At 30.6% G+C, this 14,295-nt stretch overlaps 1 long non-coding RNA gene across 1 annotated transcript; it reads right to left on the bottom strand.

The window, feature by feature from the left end:
- Window positions 1-4,347: 4,347 nt before the first annotated feature.
- Window positions 4,348-5,512, bottom strand: LOC122585199. The gene is made up of 2 exons (XR_006321666.1): window positions 5,202-5,512; window positions 4,348-4,736 (listed from the first exon to the last, which is right to left on the bottom strand). It is a non-coding gene; the product is annotated as an uncharacterized LOC122585199 (long non-coding RNA).
- Between the last annotated feature and the right edge of the window lie 8,783 nt (window positions 5,513-14,295).

Raw genomic sequence — 14,295 nt, 5'->3', positions numbered from 1 at the left:
ATTATCTTTATATTATGCGAGTTCATAAGTTAATTATAAGGTATACTATTTCGATGTTATGAGTACCGTTTGATTGTTTCAATTTTAGTGGCAAATATATGTTATTATAAAACTTTTATTAATATACCCGGGTTAATTAGCTAGTATACTCAGAAGTAGATTGGCCTGTTATGAACTTATTATTATGACAGACAAATTCTATATAGGTATGTGTTATCGTGTTAATAAGAGGTTGATAAATGGGTGGGTTGGTCGGCGCATCAAATTATGTTTGGGTTAAAACCTCCAAAAGGCTTGTACGAGTACTCTTTTAGTACAATTTTTTAATGTTCCATAGATTTTTAGCATGACCAAACATGGCGATAAACGTTTATTATTTCAATACTAAGCAAAATATATGGAGAAACACTTTATAAGGTGCTCTATGCATTTAAAATACATCTTGGCTATCTATCGAGCCACTTAGCCCGTTTCCGATTAACTTGAAGTTTTATCTGACCCAATAGAGATACAACCTAACATAATAGTAAAACATGTTAATTCATAAGTAAATGAGTCCAACTTGTCACAAGGTCACATCTTATATATAAATCGGTGTTACATAATATAATTTTATGCAACTACTCATTGTCTATTCGTCTTCAAGTACGGTCGCATCTTATAGGCCTTTCATGCTTTGGTGTAAGATCGATGTTGGTACACCAAATGAAGCTAGGGAATGGTTGATCTTCATGATATTAACATCATTTTTTAAGTTTTATTTTAGGTATAGTGTTTGAATGTTTATGTTTGGTTTTGATTCCTTATTTGGTTATAGAAATTTCGATGTATGCAACAACTTGACCCAAAACGAGAGTTTTTTACTGGACTATGAACTAGGGGTGAGCAAAAACCGAACCGGAAAACCAAAAACCAAAAAAAACTGACAAAACCGAACCGAAAAAACTGAAAACCGAACGAAATCCATTGGTTTGGTTTTTGTTTTCTAAAAACCGAACGGATCGGTTCGGGTTTCGGTTTCATATGCCAAAAAACCGATCAAAAACCGAACCGAACCGAATCAATTATATATTAATTATTTAATATTTATATCATATTACATTTATATTTATTACTTATAATTTGTAAATATGTTAATATATTTAAACTTTTTGTCTTTTTAGTATACAAATCTATATAAATTGTATGTTTTAGATGAAAACGTACAAGAAAATCATTTCGTTTTATAAAAGTTATATCAATTTTAACACCTAAAAAATATAATTAGTCGATAAAAAACATCTTTATATTTTAATTTTTATATCATAATTTTTTTTGTTAACAACTGAAAATTAAATTTATAACATAATAAACAAAAAAGTTTACAAAAGAAATTTATAATAAAAACCGAACAAAAACCGAAACCGATCCAAACCGAACCAAAAAACCGACAAACCGAACCGAACAAAAACCGAATCCAATGGATTGGGTTTTCTAAAAACCGAATGGACGGGTTATGGTTTCGGTTTTAGCCAAAAACCGAACCAAACCGATCCATACTCACCACTACTATGTACGGTTACAACAATATTCTAGTAATATTTTTATGGGATAAGTATCTAACAAATTTTAGACGAATGTCTATAGTGTGATAACTAAAGTTGTGTTCATTGTATTTAATTTTTAAATTATGTCTATTGTATGTAAGAAGACATACGTGGCAACCATATTATATAGTTGTCACTTGTTAGTTTTTGATTGGTCGGATACATTTTCTTACATATAATATACATACATAATTTAAAGATGATTACATACAATGAACACAACTTTAGTTATCTCTATTATTAATAAAGGAAGATTGTTTCTAGAAGAAAAAATATTATGTGTCATATTGTAATTTTTCCCTACATTCTATATAATTAAAGATGATGTAACATTACAAAAATATAATTATTCTAATCTAGCATTTTCTTTATTTAGTCATCATAGTTTAGAATTTCCACTTAAGTTTTGATAAAATATTTATAAATTAAAATTAAGGATATCTTCAATATATCTATCTCTACGTAACAGTTTATTTTGAAATTAAAATACATAACTACATGTCTATTAGTCTACCTCGTTGGTGTATTAAGTTTATGGTTATAAATACGTAAATTATGTTTTGTTTTTATAGGTTGTAGGTTATATTATTATTACATAGTGATGGTGCTAATATTATTATACTTTGAAGCTTGTATAGTCTAATTAATGTCCACCTATAACAATTTTTATTAATTACAAATTTATAGTTATGATATTTTGTTCATTATTGAATTCAATATTTGATAATGTTAAGATCAATGTCTGCCTCTTATAACAAATTTTATTTTTGTATTTATTATAACAAAATATATTTGTAACTTCTTGGATTGCATCCAGGTTTGATTAAGATTTTTTAAAAATTATATTACTACACATCCTTTTAATTTAATTATGACATCATACTTTTTATTTAAAATTCAAAATATTATTTTTTCTTAAATATGTATCATTAATATGGATATTTATTAAATGTCTACATTATTATGAATTTTAATCACCCTATTTTTTTCGTTATAATAAACTGAAAACTATGGTGTTTTTTTCCTTTCTAGATAACGTTTTTGTTTTTGTTTTTGCCAACCGAATGTGTTTTAACGTGTGTCCACAACTACATTACTATTGTTTCCGCTTGGTTTCGTTTTTTACATAATAATTTATCATAAGTTTCAACTTATATAAAGTTGTTTTTTATACATTTTAAAATGACAATATATTTTAAAGTTATCCGGGTATCATTCGGTTTATTTGCAAAACGTTTATCAGTTATAGCTAGTTTTATACTATAAAGATATTCGTATAAAATTTGTTATATTTCAAAATATTTATCCCTATATTTATGGAGTCATATTCAAGACTTCATGTTTTTAGGTATTGTCTAATAAAGGAATAAACAAGCATTTGTGGAACATATACGAAATATATATGGACGTATGTGATGTACCTCGCTAGCTTGGTAATTGCTAGCATTTGTTTCATATATAGATGTTTTTACATTCACCAAGTTTTATGATGTTATTATGTTCACACTGCCTTTTAATATATAGGGCCCTAATATATATGATGTTTGATTATAATGTAGCTTTCGAGTAATTGGAGAGCATCTTAAAATAAACGAACAGGTTTGAAATAACTTAGTAACAACTAACAAATTACCAATTTATGAGGAGATAATTTTTATAATAAATACATTACCCCCATTTTAGTGTACCATGTTACGAACCTTCTTCAATGCTCCCAACTATACACTGAAACACCCTTCAATTCATTGATAATTTATGCACACCTGGACAATACTTGACATGCTCCCTTTTATTTCATTTTTACCCAAATTGGTATCGGTAATTTGACATTTAACAGATTCTAACAAACTTTTATAAAATTGTACATAATGGTACGGTAATCATCATTCATGGTACATATACCATTTATTTTCTATAATACTTCATATGCATGGGTATGGCCTTAAGACGATGGCGATCATGACCGCTTCTTCAGCGGGGGCTTTAATTTGTTGCCTCTGTCTACCCATTCAGTCCGACTCTACTCATTATTGTCGCCGCATAGCAGCTTTTGGACCGGGATGAGATACTACGGTTGAGAAATGGGCGTTCAACAGGGGTCTAGATAAAAGATATCGAATGGAGGAAAGAAACATTGCCATGTTTGTGGGAAAAAATCGACCGAGACATTGAGAAGATGGCAAGTGATAAATTTATTATGTGTGTTGCCGGAATTTCTGAGCTGCCCGAGCTTGAGCATGTAGACCTCACTAGTGTGTTCCCTCCATATCATAGGTAACATAGTCTTTTTCTAATACTTTAAAGAGTAAACGACATAAATCGTCCTTGTGATTTAGCAAAATAGTCACGTTTCATCCCTGTGGTTCAATAACCTCATGGATCGTCCTTTATAGGAAGAAATGCTTCACGTTTTGTCCTTTGACTATTTGACCGTCAATCCATCTCCGTTAACCCCCCACGTGCCTCCCACGCTAGGGGTAGTCATGTCTTTTCGAAATCTAAAGGACCAGTGATGATTTTTTCTTCATCCCTGCAAACTTAATATCTAAAATTAAACTATATCACAAAATCCACTATAAACCATATCTACATCTATATTTCAATCTGTATCTCTAAAATATATATCGAAATCATTACATACATACATCAATATTATATGAATAAGTAGCAACATTAAAAAGATAACTACTATACATCATGCGAAACATTCATGATTGAAAACCATAACTTCAATCACAAAAGTATAACCATACCGCATGAATTCACAAAACCATAAAAACTCCAATCCATGACAAAACGAAGTCAACCAACAAAGATGCACTACAACAACGGTCCTTATTTCTTGTTATGGTGGTGATGGTGGATGTATAGATATAGGGGTGGCTGACACTAAAACCACGCATGCCGAAAATATGCGGCAAGAGCATCGGCGATGGAGAGCTGACCATAAAACTATTAATTGGGTTGTCTTCAAATCTGAGGGTTGGAAGAAAAAGATGAAGACGAGGACAATATTCTACCCCAAAACTATTCCGGTGAAGCTAATTCCGGCCACTTCTCAACCTAATTCCAGCGGTTACCTTTAAGCAATCCCCATTAATGTCACCATCGCCTGCTGCTTCATTTCCTTCCTCACCACCGTAGCAATCCCTGAAAAATTTCTTTAAATGGTCATTTAAGTTAATAGTTTTGTCAAATAAGTTTTTACAAAAAAAAATTTATGGAAGTGGGTAATCCGGCACTCCCACTGCCGGACTCAAAGATCTCACACGAGACCGGCATTCCCACTGTCGGCCTCGGCTCGGTTAGATTAGCGAGACCGGCAGTGGGAATGCCGGTCTCGAGGAGAAGACGACAAAGGGCATTAACAGGGGCAGCTAGTTTATCCTATAAAGAAGTCAAACTTGCAGGAAATTAAGATGCACAAAACTTGGTCCTAGAAAAAAAAGAATTTCAAGTTATTATAGCCCTGAACTTACCAAAACCAATTCCATGACCCAGGGTATAGACAAATCCTGTGCCATTCTTAACAAAGGGACACAATTACTCTGTTTATAACTCATTTAGACAAAAACAAACAACGAACCGAAATGACGAGTTTATAACAAATTTAACCTTCTTCAATCTTTCGCATTGGCTTTAAGTCCATTCAGAAGCAGTTCCACCATCAGTTTAAATTACAACTTTACCAAGATATAGACAAAACCCTGCGTAATTCTTGAAAAAAAAGCTTGAACAAACAATATCTGGAATATTATACAGCAGTTCCAGGATGAAAGGTTTCTACCATTTACTGTTTTAGTGTTGCAAAATTTGATTACTTTCCAAAAAATCAAAAATAATTTCTACCATCTACTGTTGGTGCCACTCTAAAATGAATTTGAATTGTAAACAATAATCAAAAAAATATAAACATGTCTTATATCAATAACATACCCCAATTAACGCAAATTCAATATTAATAAGTCACTTGCCTGCCACCCTCACTGCCACTCGCTGCCCTTTGTCGTCTTCTCCTCGAGACCGGCATTCCCACTGCCGGTCTCGCTAATCTAACTGAGGCCGGCAGTGGTAATGTCGGTCTCGTGTGAGATCTTTGAGCCGGAGTGCCGGATTACCCATTTCCACAATTTTTTTTATGCAAAAACTTACTTGACAAAACTATTAACTTAAATGACCATTTCAAGAAATTTCACAGCAATCCCTCGTCACAATTGCTTCACATCCTCCCCAATTTTCCGGCTGTCACATCCCTCGCTACACAGCATTACAAATAATATTTTATTTATGATTAAATGGCTCTATATCTCTGTATATATGTTTCTTTCTAATCTTATTCTAAATAATTACCGAAAAAAGGTAAATGGATATAAGGAAATGGGGCGGCTGGAATTTTAATGTGTGATTTGTGGGTTTGAAAGTTACTTACTTTTGATTAAGGAATACAAATTTTAAATATAGAGATTAGGTATGTATATATAGCTTTAGGGTTTTGGATGAAAATGAAAAGATATAGAGATCAGGTGATGAGTATTTGATTTAAGGGTTTGTAGATTGAAGATGAAAAAGAGTGGTGGTAGTGATGTGTATTAGTTTGTGTTTGTAATTTTGTATGCATATAGCTCCAAGTAGTGTAGGTGCAGGGGAAAAAACAAATGAAATAGATAATACAGAGTCAATGGAGGGCGAAAAAGACATGACTACCCCCTCACGTGGGGGGTTAACGGAGATGGGTTAATGGTCAAATAGTCAAAGGACAAAACGTGAAACTTTTTGTTCTATAAAGGACGATCCATGAGGTTATTGAACCACAAGAATGAAACGTGACTATTTTGCTAAACCACAGGGACGATTTATGTTGTTTACTTTACTTTTAATTGTCATTCTTTGTTTGCTAGACTACAAAATAAAAATTGGTATTCATTTATCTATACTAAGCAAATGACTCCTTTTTTATCTTAAAATTTCTTCCTCCTTTGAAATCCCAAAAATACTACATTTTATTTACTAATTTAAACATATCTACCTAATATAACTATAATACCTTTAATGAAATAATTTACATGCAATATAGATACATCAACCCTTAAAATAACTGCACTGCCACCCTTAACATAAATTATATTTAAATTCGCCTCCCACGCCGCCCCCACTGCCGTCACCGCCACTCAAGGTTGTAAATAAGGTGGTCACTCGGAGGTCGACCACCATTAATTAACGTTAAATCTCATTTTGCGGTCATAATAATGGAGACCATAAAATATAAAGGAATTTATATGAAAACATATATATTAGTAATATCTTAACAAATTTAGTTAAAAGTGATGTCTTTTGACCGTTATTCAACCGTTAAATCCGTCATTTGACCATTAAATTCGTTATTTGACAGTTAAAGTTCTGTTAATTAACCGTTAAGATATGTTAAATCCGATATTTAACCTTAATTGACTCAGACCTTCAAATTTATCCTAAAGTCCCTTTAACGCAACGGTGGACCTCTGTTACCGTTATAACAGCTTGTTATAATGGTCGTTAAGGCCGTTATTTACAACATTGCCGCCACCACTACCGTCACAGCGCCGCCACCGTTCGCCACCACCTCCGTTACCCATCGGCGCACCACTAACCCCACCACAACTGCATTGCGCGTGCACAAATCTAGTTGTTATTATATATAAATATTGCCACCAATGACTGGGCTTGAAATTAAATATGATCCGTTTGATACACCAATTGCTTCATCTAAGCCGTTAAAACTCTTCCATTTAATAAGGATTTTATCAAAAAGTTAGTTAGATTCTTAAAAAAACGTGTACTATTGTTACCGTCATATAAACGTGACTTGAAATAAATTTATAGATAATATATAACTAACTCCCCTTTTATGAGCAAAAGCTTTATTTGAATAACATGAGAGATAACTAACTCCCCTTCATATATTACGGGTACACAACTATATATATATATATCACCATCCACCATATTCGACGTTCATTTCCCAACCCATTTCCTATATCTTTACAAACGATCCACAACTATTATCAGTTTATCACCTTCTTAATATCTCTACATACGATCCATCACCATCATCATCATCTGAGAGGAGGGACATATCGGACATGATCTGAAATCTTCATCGAACCAAGTTTACCAATTAGACAGTTCGAAGTCGGGTGCTGTTGTGGCGTGGAGCTAACTTTCCAGCGGGCGGAGGGTTGGTTAGACCTCTCCGAACCGAATTGTCACGGGTGTATCACTTGCTAACAGTCTGACACCATTGGCAGCAAGATGTCACCGGGATTTCATGTCCTGAGTCGAGGACGAGAAATGTGTGTGTGTGTGTGTGTGGGGGGGGGGGGGGTACCATTTAACACTTCTAAAAATCCTGGTATCTAATTATAGAAAATTAGAAATACTAATATATGTTTTACTGAACAATCCTGCACTGTTAATGAAAACTAATCTAATTATGAGATTCCACGGAAAAGTATGTCTTTTTTTATGTGTGAAAAGGAACGAGATTTAAAAAAAGATATTTGGGAATGAAAAAGAGAGGTGTCAACAAGTAGTTTTGTTACTTGTATAGTTGTATTAACAAACATCACGTATGATTTCGACACCTATATATCATTGTTACTGTACGTATTTTATATTTTGTACCTGATTATTATCCATTTAACAATGATATATTTATTATATTTTTAATTTTTATTGATTTGCACTGGAGAGATCATGTTGAGAATATGAATTTAGAGTTATATATTTATCGAAATATGAGAAAATTAAGATTTTTAATTTCCATATGCATAAATTTAATGTAATGTGTACTGTATTATATTGTTAAGAAAAAGTATGTTTTAATTATGGGGAGTGATATTGGAACACATGTTGTGATAATTCTGTTACTTGTATACTCTTTAGTAAATGTTTTTTTAATCATGATGGACGAAAGTCAATGGAAAGGAGGGTGTCTATCAACTACTCGTGCAACTACATCAACAAATTCTTGTGAAAATGTAAAGGATAAGCAAGTGAAATATGAAGATATGAAGGACGGACCTACTATAGAAGGCGTAAAGATGTTGCTGAAAAATAATGAAGATACTTAAGAATTCGCCGCATAAATATGGATTTTCATAAGTGTTCGTATTATTGGTTTGAACAAATCTCATTTTTTAGGTTTCGACTTGTTTTTGGATGTATTTCTTATGACTTTGTCACTTTTGTTCCTGGACGGTTAAATTCGTGCTATTTTCAGCTTGTTCTTTTTTTTTTTGTGACATATAGAGTTACTTTAATAATCATTATCCGAGTTCCACACGGGTATTGTACTAGTTAAATTGTGACAAGAACTCTTCTAAAAGAGGGAGAAAAAAATGGTGTTAAGCAATCGGCTCATGAAGTACGAGGAGGCCAAGGTCGAACAGTTGACCAAACAAAAATCTGGCGTTGATGAAGAAGATAATAGAGGAACATAAGGAGGAATCATTTGGGGGCAAAGCAAGTAGAAAGAAGGGAAGTAGGTGGAAGATAATGTCCCCCTCCTTGATTTGGGTTACCATCTTTATAATTTTTGAAAATATTTATTTCTATTTTATATTTTATATATGTCTTTTACAAAATTCAAAAGCAAAGAAAAAAAATCATAAATTGTATAAACTTAAAATATACTTTTAAAACTGGAAAATATTTAGTTTTCAAAATAGTTATATTCAATCCTACGTATTATAAACTCTAACTATATCACATTTATCATTTAATATATTAATTTAGTTTTCTTTTTTATTATCTTTTTCTTAGTGATCATGTAAAAATAATTTTCTTTTTTATTTAATATAAGGTATTTTTTTAAAAAAATTTTTATAAACATGGAGGACTTTTCTCTTTAATTTTTATATATGTTCTTATTATTATGATTAAGGTTGAAGGAAATGTTCGTCAACTTAGTTGGTAAAAACCTCCATAATGCCCAATGAACATTTTGAAAATATTCAAGTGTAAACATCAATTGTTTTATATTTATTTTTAATAACATATTGATAGTGATATATTATACCCATATTTAACATTGTTTTATTTATATTCACATGCTTACGAAATTAATAAGAACAATCACATTGAACTAATTAAACAAAATTTGTTATTGTGTATGTCTATATCAAAACATTTAAATCAACACTAATTGAACAATAACTTATAATAATACGTGCATCGCGCAGGTAAAATACCTAGTATAAAATAAAAAAGTATTATACAACTAATTTATGAGAGTCAAAATAATAAGCTATCATGATTTTAATTTATACTGAATATATTTCGCTATTTCTTAAAAATTTATACTTTTTTTTTAAAATAAAGTTAGATATCGTTAATTTTTTGAACTTGAATTTTAGGAAACAAGTACTTTTCATGAATGTATGCGTTATTTCATTTCATTTTATTTTTATTTTTAAAAAAGAGTATGTTAGATTTAATTGGACATTATTGTTTTATAATTATGTTTTTTTGTTTTTTATTTCTAATTTTTTTCAACAAATAGTCAATATAGATTGTAAAAACACAAATAGTTTTCATAAATATAATTTTTATATATGTATTTCTTTTTTTTTAAAAAAAGAGTATGTTAGGATGACATGGACATTATTTGTCATATAATTTTGTTTCATTATGATTATTTTTTAAAATCTTTTTCAACAAATAGTCAAATATTTATTTAGTATAAGATAAAATAAAGAAAACTTATTATTTGAGTGTCTTAATTAGTTGTGTGCTGTACTGCTATGGTATTATTCTTTTTTTTTAAGCTTATATTTATCAATTTATGTTTTTTTTTTTTTTTAAATCCTGGGTGTCTCTGCAGGTTCGGTGTGGAGAACCAATTTCTTGGTGATTTGGAATGTTGACTTTTTTCTTATATAATAACTATTATATGTGTGTATATATATAATTAGTTTCATAATTTTTTGCCCTACAGTATTTTTTTTAAAGTATATATGTGTATTTGAGAGAGAGAAAATGTAAAGATTAAAAACTCAAAAGTCAAATCAGTGCATGTATATTACAAAAGAAATAACTATTTGATTCTACATGGTTTGGGTGCAGGTCTGAAGCCCCTCGCCACCCCCCCCCCCCCCCCCCCCCTTCCCTCGCATCGTAAGAATAGAGCTTTGGCTCCCTTTTTGTCCCAGAACATTTTCTCGTACCGCGAGACTAGGCCCTCGTGCCGCGAGCCACCTACTCTACTCGCTCCGCGAGTTTGAACCCTCAATCCAAATATATTACGGATCTCAATCCACGTACATATTCAGATTTGTTTCTATCTCAATCCAAATATATTTCGGATCTTAATCCAAATATTTTCAGGGTGTGAAAATCACACGTACAAATTCAGATTTGTTTCTATTTCAATCCAAATATATTATGGATCTCTAGGAACACACAAAGTTGTCCAATGCCAGACTAGTTCCATCTCCACTTTCTACATCTGTGGTTTTGTCTAATGGTGATAACACTGCTTTCTCGGATCCAGTAAAATACCAAAGTATTGTTGGGGTTCTCCAATATGCTACTCTTTCTAGGCCTGATATCGCATTTGCTGTGAACAAAGTGTGTCAATACATGCATTCCCCGACTGTTAAGCGTATTCTTCGTTACTTACAAGGGATATCCGGTTATGGATTACGCATCTCTAGCAACTCATCAACTCAGTTACATGCTTATGCCGATGCCTCCTTCAATGCTATTAATGCCTACTCTGATGCTGATTAGGCTGGTTGCCCAGATGACCGTCGATCCACGGGGGGATTTGCTATATATTTAGGATCTAATCTTGTCTCTTGGTCTGATAGAAAACAACGTACTGTATCTCGGTCATCCATAAAGGCTGAGTACAAGGCTATGGCTGACACTTTCGCCGAACTTACATGACTTCAATCTCTACTTCAAGAATCAGGCATTCCGATACATACTACTCCAACATTGTGGTGTGACAATCTAGGCGCTACTTATTTGTCAGCTAATCCAGTCTTTTATGCTCTCACAAAGCATGTGGAAATTGATTTTCATTTTGTACGAGAGGAAGTTGCTCAAGGAAATTTGTCAGTAAAGTTCATATCTTCACATGATTAGATTGCTGATGTTTTTACAAAGGCGTTATCTTCAGATCGGTTCATGCTGTTGCGATCCAAGCTAAGAGTCACACAACGGCTTTAGCTTAAGGGAGTGTATTAGAATATATATTAGTTTTCATATCTTAGATATATATATATATAGTTTCTTAATATCATTGTAATACATGGTAAACAAGTTTAGATTAGCCTATAAATATGACCTTTTATAATCTCATTATTCATACAATTCAATACATCAACCTATAAAGTTTTTCATACATTACCCTCATTTCATTTTGAATTAGGATTCTCTAAAGTTGATCCATTAAATTAAATCCAATAATTACGATTAAAATTTAATATCTAAATCTGAATCATTAAATTTAATCTAAACTTATTTATAAAATTAGCTCAACTTTACAGTATCTAATAATCCTTTTATTTTAGTGTTGTATACTTCATCATCTCTATATATAGTACATACAGTAATTAATAATTCTTCCATTAACAGCATATCAACCTCCAACCACACATACACCATGCATTGAGTATTGTACTATTCACTAAAGTACTAATTGAAAGCATCGATGGCGTTATCATTTTACTATTTTTTTTATGTCATTATTATTATTTTCGTATAAATCAGATAAGGTTTATGGTGGAATTTATGTGTTTGTATTTGTTTCTTGATTAACATTTAAAAAAAATATTTGTTTCTTGATTAGTTGTTTTGAAGTTTCCAAAAGGACATGCGCATTTTTCTTGAATGTATTATTTGTGAGACCGTTTGTTTTTATCTAACATGATAATCTCTAAATTTGAAAATTAATCAAAAGTTTTAATCTGACATTCTGAATAATAATTGGCGGAATTCGGCAAAAACATTTCATAGAAGTTCATTGAGATTCTTTTTATTAAGCAAATAAACTTCGATTCTTGAATAATCCACATTACTTCAACTTCTATTGTAACAAAAGATTCCCTTTTTATGTGGAAAAGACACATATCAATAATTATGATTTTAAGTATGAATCTTCAATATCTTGTTCATTTGCAACAAAATATTTTCTTTGTGTGTCGGTAAAAAAACCCCTTGCTTTTTGGGGGAGAGTAGACACCAGCTTGCATCCAATTTTTTGATTTGCAAACCTTCAAGGAAAAAAACATATAAATTTAATTAAAAAAAAATGTTGATTATATGACTTAATTTTTCTAGCATTCATCAATATTTCTACACTTGAAACCTTCAAATTCTTGATACACCTTATTTGTGAGATGGTCTAGTAGTGGAAGACCGAATCCAAAGTAACTCAGGATGGATGGATAAAACATCGAAAACAAATCAAACCTCCAACGGGTTGAAAAATAAATAACATGCAATTAATTAATACAAAATCAAAAATATGCATTATCATAATTTATACATGGAATTCGTAACAGCCAATAAAAGGACTATGTGGAATAATATTTCTCACAGATTAACAATATGTATAGAAAAAAAGGAGTAAAATGTAAAAACAATTTTAAATTAAAAAAATAAGAAAGGAAATCAACCAATGATAATTAAGGTCAGGAAATAATTAGAAGCTCATTTTCATTATATAAACCAATATATCCTACGTAATACCCGAATAAATATATATAAATAATAAAATATTAATGTTTCATGATAATTTATATTAACAAATTGTAAATAAAATATATGAAAAACAATAATGATATAAAAGAAAGGAAACAAAGATTTTAGTGATCAATTCTTCACATGCTAGTATTCATATTTTAATTAAATCATTTTATTAATTTAACAATATAAATAAAATATGTTGACAAACGACGATGTTGTCTTTTTTATATATTTTTCATTTTTTTTATTAATCTTGATATCATATACAGATCAGAAAAATCTTTTATATAAATATCATAAGATATAAACGATGTAAAACTAAATATTTATAAATATAACTATAATCAATATTTATTACATTACATGATAAAAATATTAATAAAGTCATAATTTGAAAAAAAAAATCAAAAAAGTGGTTTTCAAAAATAATATAAAGTTTGGTAATTATTTTTCATAGTTATATCAATAAACTAATTACTTTCTATAATTATAAGATGTAGAAAATCACTTTTCGTGATTAGTGATCATATTTAAATTTATTAAATCAAAGTTAAATCTAGAAAAAAGAAGAAGATAAAAGGTACCCCCTCCGTCCCAATTTAAATGTCACGTTGACTAACTTTGACCGTAAATAACTTTGTTTGTGTCATGTAACACTTGATATAAAATATATGAATGCATTGAGTTTTTAATGTACTTTTCATTCATATAAGTTTCATCAATTACTATATAATACAAACAAAGTTATTTACGGTCAAAGTTAGTCAACGTGACATTTAAATTGGGACAGAGGGAGTATATGATATTATAATTTTGATTTAATGTTTCTAATTAAAAATTAAACTTTATCTATAATTTTAAATTTCTCTAATTTAGAATATATATATATATATATATATATGGTAGAGATTTAGAATAAGTTGTTTTAAGGAGAGAAGGGAGAAAATGTCTTATAGGCTAATCAGAACGCAACATG

This window comes from Erigeron canadensis, chromosome 1 (genome assembly GCF_010389155.1).
Source record: "Erigeron canadensis isolate Cc75 chromosome 1, C_canadensis_v1, whole genome shotgun sequence".
In the NCBI taxonomy this organism is placed as follows: Eukaryota; Viridiplantae; Streptophyta; class Magnoliopsida; order Asterales; family Asteraceae; genus Erigeron; species Erigeron canadensis.
Note: the sequence above shows the minus strand (reverse complement) of the source record. Positions and strands in the feature narration are given on the sequence as shown.